This window comes from Artemia franciscana, chromosome 6 (assembly GCF_032884065.1).
Source record: "Artemia franciscana chromosome 6, ASM3288406v1, whole genome shotgun sequence".
NCBI classification, from domain to species: domain Eukaryota; kingdom Metazoa; phylum Arthropoda; class Branchiopoda; order Anostraca; family Artemiidae; genus Artemia; species Artemia franciscana.
In genome coordinates, this window is record NC_088868.1 from 40,240,790 (window position 1) to 40,249,147 (window position 8,358).

Consider the following 8,358-nt stretch of genomic DNA (forward strand, 5'->3'; position numbering starts at 1 on the left):
CCCTCCAATTTTTTGATTACTTAAAAAGGAAACTAGAACTTTTAATTTTTTACGAATGTTTTCGTTGGTAAAAAATATACGTAACTTACGAATTAACTTACGTAACGAACTTCTATATTCGTATGTTTTTATTGCGTATATAAGGGGGTTCACCCCTCGTCGATACCTCGCTTTTTACACTAGGGCTTAAATTTTGTCCCAATTCCTTAAGAATGACCTCTGAATCACAAAGGCCGTAGAATAAATAGTTGAAATTCCTAAAAATACTTTAGCGTAAAGAGTGAGGTATTACGAAGAGGTAAGCCCCTCGTATACATAATAATTTTTGTTCGTTTTAAGTTTTAATGCTGCTCCTTACTTTCAGTAGAAAAAACTTTTCATATTTATTTTTCATTGTTTTTTCAAATAATGCTAGAAACTCCTGCGCCCCCTTCATTGAAATTCTCTTCCCCGATGAGAAATTCCTCCTTGGAAATATCCTCTCACGTAACCCTTCCTCCCTTCAAGTCTCCCCCTAAATCAAAAAATTCCCCTGAAAACGTCTTTACACTTCCGAGTAACTATTACTATATGTAAACACAGGTCAAAGTTGGTAATTTGCAGCCCCACCCACGGGGACTGCGGAGGAGTATGTCGCATTGGTCACTTAAAAAGAGCACTGAAAATATCTGTACACTTCCCAGTAACCATTACTATCACAACTTTTAATTTTCGATAGAATGAGCCATCTTGTGACATTCTAGGACCATTCAGTCGATACGATCACCCCTGGGAAAAACAACAACAACAACAAAAAACGAATAAAGACGCACCCGTGATCTGTCTTCTGGCTAAAATGCGAAATTCCACATTTTTGTAGATGGGAGTTTGAAACTTCTACGATATGGTTCTCTGATGCGCTGAATTTGATGGTGTAATTTTCGTTAAGATTGTACGACTTTTAGGGGGTGTTTCCTCCCCATTTTTTAAAATGAGACAAATTTTCTCAGGCTCGTATCTTTTGATGGGTAAGACTAATCTTGATCAAATTTATATATTTAAAATAAGCATTAAAATTCAATTCTTTTGATATAACTATGGTATCAAAATTCCATTTTTTAGTGTTCCGGTTACTATTGAGCCGGGTCGCTCCCTACTACAGTTCGTTACCAGGAACTGTTTGATAGTAGTGTACTATTTTAGCAACAGTAAACCATTAAACTACTAGTTATTAGTTACAAAAGGATTATACTATTAGTTATTAAATAAGAAAAAAATTTTTTTAGCTGAAAGTAAGGAGTGACATTAAAACTAAAAACGAACGGAAATAATCCCGTATATGAATGAGATTGTCCCTTCCTCAAAGCCCTGCTTTTTACTCTAAAGAAACTTCAGCATAAGGAGCCGGGGGTCATAGTGGGGACAGCCCCTTTCATTTGCAAAATAATTTCTGTTTGTTAAGTTTTAATGTCGATCCTTACTCACAGTTCAGAAAAAATGTCTTTTTTTAGGGAAGAAGTTGCATGGGAAGATTATTTCAAGGAGGATTTTTTGCGGGTGATGGAAATTTTTCATGTAGAGGGAGCCAAATTTCCCGGTATGATTTAGAAAACGATAACAAATTAATTAAAAAAATTTAACTGAAAATAAGCAGCAACATTAAAACTCAAAATTAACTAAATTGTTACGCCAAAGTTTGTTTTTAGACATATTAAAAGGCTTATTATTCTAATTACACGGGCCCTCGTGTGTAAGGAGCCATTCTTAAGTAATTGGAGCCAAAGGTAGAATTTTACCATAAAGGGCAAGATATTAAGGGCTAGGGCAGCCCCATCATATAAAAATAATTCCTGTTTGTTTTAAGTTTTAATGTCACTCCTTATTTTAATTCAATAAAAAAAAAGTTTTTTTAACTGAAAGTAAGGAGCGACATTAAAACTTAAAACAACAGAAATTCATCCTTGTGTGAAAGGGGCTGTTCCCTTCTCAACGCCCCGCTATTGACGCTAAAGTTTGACTATTTCTCTGAATTCTACTTTATTAAACAGGTGAAAACATTAGCGTAAAGAGCGGGGCGTTGAGAAGGGAACAGCCCCTTTCATACACGGAGTAATTTCTGTTCGTCTTAAGTTTTAATGTCGCTCCTTACTTTCAGTTAAAAAAATAATTTTTTCTTATTTAATTTCTGAACGTTTTTGAATCAATGCATGTTTGATTTTGGCTCTCTGCACATAAATTATTAAAATGAAATTTGTATATTAATTCTTTTTTTGACTAGATGACTTTCTCTTAGTTTTGATCAGATGATTTTGAGAAATAAGGGGCGGGGAAGGAGGCCTAGTTGCCCTCCAATTTTTTGGCTACTTAAAAAGGCAACTAGAATTTTGAATTTTTATTATTTACAAGAGGGGTTTGTCCCCTCGTTAATACCTCGCTCTTGGCACTAAATCTTAAGTATTGTCCCAATTCTTTAAGAATGACCCCTGAATCAGAAAGGCCGTAGAATAAATAGTTGAAATTGCTAAAAGTACTTTAGCATAAAGAGCGAGGTATTTAGGAGGAGAAGAACCCCTCATATGCATAATAATCTCTGTTAATTTAAAATTTTAATGCTACTCCTTACTTTCAATTGAAAAAACTTTTTCATGTTTACTTTTTCATTGTTTTTTTTTAAAGTAATGCTAGAAAATCCTGCGCCCTTTTCATTGAATTTCTCTTCCCCCATGACATATTCCTCCAAGGAAAGATCCTATAACATGACCCCCTCCCCTCAACCCCCCCCTTAAACCAAAAAATCCCCTAAAAACGTCTGTACACTTCCCAATAACCATTACTGCATTTAAACACTGTTCAAAGTTTGTAACTTGCAGCCCTTCAACCGGGGACTGTAGGGGAGTAAGTCATCCACAGAGTCCCCTATTGGTATTAAATCTCGACCGGACCAGGTGACATTAGAGGGAGTTTGGGGGACCTAAAAGGTTGGAAAACGCTTAGAGTTGAGGGATCGGGAGGAAACTTGGTGGTAAACATAATCTTAAGTCCTAGATAAGTGATTGACATAACCGTAACAAACCCGTTCTCTTCGGGGGAGGAGGGTTATTTCTGAAAAATTAAAAGAATGAAGTACTTTTAACTTACGAAGGAGTGATCGTATCTTAATGAAATTTGATATTCATAAAGATATCGTGTCTCAGAACTCTTACATTAAATTCCGACCGGATTCAGTGACATTGGGGCAGTTGGAGGGGTCCTAAAATCTTGGAAAACGCTTAGAGTGGAGGGATCAGGATGAAACGTGATGGGAAAAATAATCTTAAGTCCTAGATATGTGATTGACATAACTGGAACGGATCTGCTCTCTTTGGGGAATGGGGGGGGGTTAATTGTCCAAAATTAGAAAAATGAAATATTTTTAACTTAAGAAGGAGTGATTGGATCTTAATGAAATTTGATATTTGGAAGAATATCATGTCTGAGAGCTCTAATTTTAAATCCCGACCAGATCTGGTCAAGGGGAAGCTGGGGGGGGAACCTAATGTCTTGGAAACACTTAGAGTGGAGGGATTAGGATGAAACTTGGTGGGAAAAATAAGCACAAGTCCAAGGTACGGGATTGACATAACCGGAACGGATCTGCTCTCTTTGGGGGAGTTGGGGGGGAGGTAATTCTTAAAAATTAGAAAAATGAGGTATTTTTAATTTACGAAAGAGTGATCATATACTAATGAAATTTTATATTTAGAAGGACCTCGAAACTCAGATCCCTTGTTTTGAATCCCGACCGGATCCAGTGTCGTTAGGGGGGAGGGAGAGACCGGAAATCTTGGAAAACGCTTAAAGCGGAGAGAACAGGATGAAAATTGGCGGAAAGAATAAGCACAAGTCCAAGATAGTTGACTGACATAACTGGACCTGATCCGCTCTCTTTGGTGGAGTTGGGGAGGGGGATATTTTGGAAAAACTTGAAAAAAATGAGGTATTTGTAACTTACGAACGGGAGATCAGATCTTAATGAAATTTAATATATAGAAGGATCTTGTGTTTTAGAACTCTCATTATAAATTTCGACCAGATCCGGTGACATTGAAGGGAGTTAGAGGGGGAAACCGAAATTTTCGGAAAACATGAAAATCGAGGTATCTTACGAATGGGCGATCGGATCTTAATGAAACTTGATATATAGAAGAATATTATGTCTCAGACGCTCCATTTTATTTTGAATTGTGAGGGGGGAAACAGAAATCTTGGAAACCGGAAATCTTGTTAAACACTTAGAGTGGAGAGATCGAGTTGAAACTTGATGGGAAGAATAAGCACAGGTTATAGATACGAGATTGAAATAATTGGTCCGGATCCGTTCTCTTTGAGGGAGCTGGGGGCTGTTAATTTGGAAAAATTAGAAAAATTGAGATATTTTAACTTAAGAACGGGTGCCCGGATCTTAATGAAATTTGATATTTAGAAGGAACTCATGTCTCAGATCTATTATTTCAAATCCCGACCAGATCTGTTGACATTGGGGGGAGTTGGAGGGGGAAACTGGAAAACGCTCATAAATGTTGTAGGTATGTGATTTACGTAACCAGACTGGATCCGCTCTCTTTGGGGGAGTTAGGAGGTGGGGCTCAGTGCTTTGGCGAGCTTGGTGCTTCTGGACATGCTAGGACGAAGAAAATTGGTAGGTATGTCAGGGAGCTGCACAAACTGACTTGATAAAGTCTTTTTCCCCGATTCGACCATCTGGGGGGCTGAAGGGAGAGGAAAAATTAGAAACATTGAGGTATACTTTAACTTAGGAGTGGGTGATCGGATCTTTATGAATTTGATATTTAGAAGGACCTCGTAACTCAGAGCTCTATTTTAAATCCCAACCGGCATTAAGTCTCGGATTTTCCTTTTAAAGCATTCTACTGGTTCTTAGAATTTTGCTAGAGTTCATACCATATGATCTCTTGGCTCTTCCGACCTCGTCACAAGCGCCATATGAGCTCTTAGCTCTTGCTTAGCAATGTTTTTTTTCACTGTCTAAATAAGTGGATTTATCCCCTCTTGAAAATTTATTTGTTCGTCGTAGAACGGCAGTGTGGGGTTGGACAAGAATTCCTAATTTAAAGTGTTACGTCGAAAATAGTCCAAGAACCTTTTGAATATAAAACTAAAAAACATTTCATATAATTTCAGTTAAAATTACCATCATTCAAACAGAAAAAAAAATTTGAATAATTAGTCGTTATGTTTGTTTTATGTTTTAAAAGAAATGGAACCCTTAACATTTTCAAATCTATTATAGTTTTTGCTCATCCCTTGCTAAACGAATTTACTGCTCATCTAAGCTCTTCTACTCCTTGTGTAGCCTCTCCTCCTCAGCCGAGGAGCCGCATCCTGAGTCAAGAAACCATAAAAAAAAATCACACATTTTATTTTCTTCATCTAATAAAAAATTTAGGTTGTTTAAGTGAAACTGTCTTATTTTGTATACTACTAGATTATCATGTACTTGCTACTTGCCGATCCTAAAGAAAAGAATTATTTAATTAACCCTGATAAAATGATTGAGTCAATTGTAAAGGTGATCTTGCTCAAAATCATAGTCCTGGAATTTTTTTCTTTTTATATTACAAAAAGAAGTACCGCATCTTTGCGCTAAATTAATAGAATGATAATTACAAAATGAAAAAATTGACCAATACTTCAAATATCACTATTGAAGCAATCAATTGGTGAAGTTATATAGTTTATATGTTATATAGTTTATATATATATATATAAGTTTATATATTGGTGAAGTTATAAGTTATTGGTGAAGTTTTAAGTTTATTAACTTAGAGGAGTAGATTTATGCTCCGGAAGTGAGTTCAAAGCTGGAAAACCGGTCACTTCTAATTGGAATATTTGTGGAAATCTAAGAATATTCTAAAACGTACTCTTGGATATTGTAAAAAAAAAGACCATTAAAACAGGGTGTTAATAAAAGTTTGGCATCAAAAGAGTAAGACCATTTAATGACTAAAAATAGGGTCAAACAAACATGTATTGCAACATTAGTTAACTTTACCAAATAGTAACAAAGATGTGAAATATCATTTTTGGAAATATGAAGTAAATTTATAACTTGGTTGTAAGCCATCAGCCAGCAATGACCCATGTTCAAAGATGACTGACGAAGCTGAAAACTTGTACTGTGAGAGAGGGGAGAGGGGTGTAATTATTACAGTATTAATTTTAGCATTATCAATGGCTGCAAAATTTTTCTTTGTAATTTATATGAATTTTCTTATTAATTTATTTAAGCATTTTTTTTATTAACATTTGTAAAATTAGTTTCAGAATGGGTGATAGTAATACAGAAGATGACCCAATATATTATATAAGTGTTTTGGAGCAATAAGTATAAGATTGTCTTTGGGATGGGTATATTTTCACATGTAATATGTATTGTTAAATGTATATTTTTATTTGTTATAGGTAACAAATAAAAATTTTTAACATCTTGGTACTTCGACGTTACATAGTCACAAAGACCCTCTCCCCCTGCATGTATGCATTCCTGATCTAAAACACATCGTCTTGAGACAATCGATTACACCACATAGAGTAAATTAAAAGATTAGATACACTTTAAATTAGAAAGGTCATCAAAACAGAAATACTTGCACTGCAGGGCCGACGCAGGGACCTTAGTAGTCAAGAAGCTTCGTTAATCTGGTACAATACAGAAATACTTTTTTGTCCGTTTAACCCATCTTAGCTGGCTGAGAACAAGGATTTTCTTGTATTTTCTTTTGGTTGTTTCAGGTTATGAAGTTTTTGGGACAATAAATTTTTTTCTATGTACCCACATTGAGCCAAATAAATGAATAAGTGAAGCTAATTAGTTAAATTTCACAAAGCTTTTCGTATGAAAAACTCAAACATTACAAATTTATTGATCCCTAAAGATGACAACTAACGATTATAAAATTGTCAGGCAAGGCCGTATCCTAGTTGGAGGGGGTACAGTTTTTCTGCACTGTACTCGTAGTTTACAAAAGATTTTTTTCACGAGGGGGAAACCCTTTCTTTCCCTTGAAAAACTGAAAATCACCAATGCCATCTAAACTTTGGTGGTTCACCACTTGTCTTATTTTGGATACATTAAATGTTAGAGAGAGTAAAGGAAGTGGCATAATGTCAGGAATAAAATTGCCAGCTCAAAGTTGAAAAGCCTACTTAGACCTGCCAAGATTTTTCCACGCTAATCCAGGCCTACTTAGCGAAGATTTGATTTTGACATTAAATACTACTACTGCTAACAACTCACTGCAGCACCAAGCCGCTTAAGGCCAACCCAGGCTCGAATACTCCTCTCCCATCCGAATTTATTCAAAGCTTCCCTCTTTACACCCTCCCAGGTATTCGCCATTTCCTTTAAATCTTTCCTTACAACTTCTTCCCATCCCAATTGGGTACGACCTGTTTTTCGTTTGGTGCTAGACGGTTGGCCGACAAGGACTTGAAACTTATTGATTTGAAATAATTTTAAAAAACAATGCCGATTTGACATTACTTCAAGATAAATTTCAGCTTTGGTTCTGTAAGACTACTCAATTAGTTCTGTCAATTATCCAGCTGGCTTTGATGTTTTTTTTTTATTCTTTTAAAGATGTCGTCAGACGCTGCAATGTTAGTGGTGCTAGGGAATTTTCACCATGTTAAATTAACTAAGATCTAATTCTAATGAGTTTCCCAGTCTCTTTGGTATAATGTGTTATGCCCCGTTTTTTTTTTTTTTTTTTTTTTTTTTTTTTTTTTTTCAAACTTAAAGGAATCTGCATTTTGTTTTAATAAGTCAGAAGTTAGAGACTTCAAAATTAATGTCATTGTTACCCTTCAGAGCCAGGCAGTTTTCATTAGTAATCCAAGATTTAAGATCGAAAAGGGCATCATTGGAAATTGGGTGATAAGAGAACTCACAAGTGTGACATTCATTTGTGCCAAGGAAATCATCCCAAACCTTTTCCAGATAGATAGCTCCTCAAGAACTTAATAGTACCCCCCTGAAGCTCAACCAGAAACCTGTCAATAGTAGGGTAAAGAACAATGTTTTCCCCAACTATGTGGTTGGCCCAATAAGTTGAGCCCTCGTCATCATTAACCAGAATCTACAGGATTCATCCTTAATGCTTGCAAGAGTGATTTAAGACAATCAAGTTAGTATGTAATTAGCTATTTAGCTAATTGTAATTAGCAAATTAGCAAATTAGCTGTACTTAGCAAATTAGCAAATTATACTTAGCAAATTAGTACTCATTAATACTTAGCAAATTGTACTTAGCAAATTAGCTGTACATCAATTAACTGTAATTAGCAAATTAGCTATTTGCCCTGAGGACAAGAGTT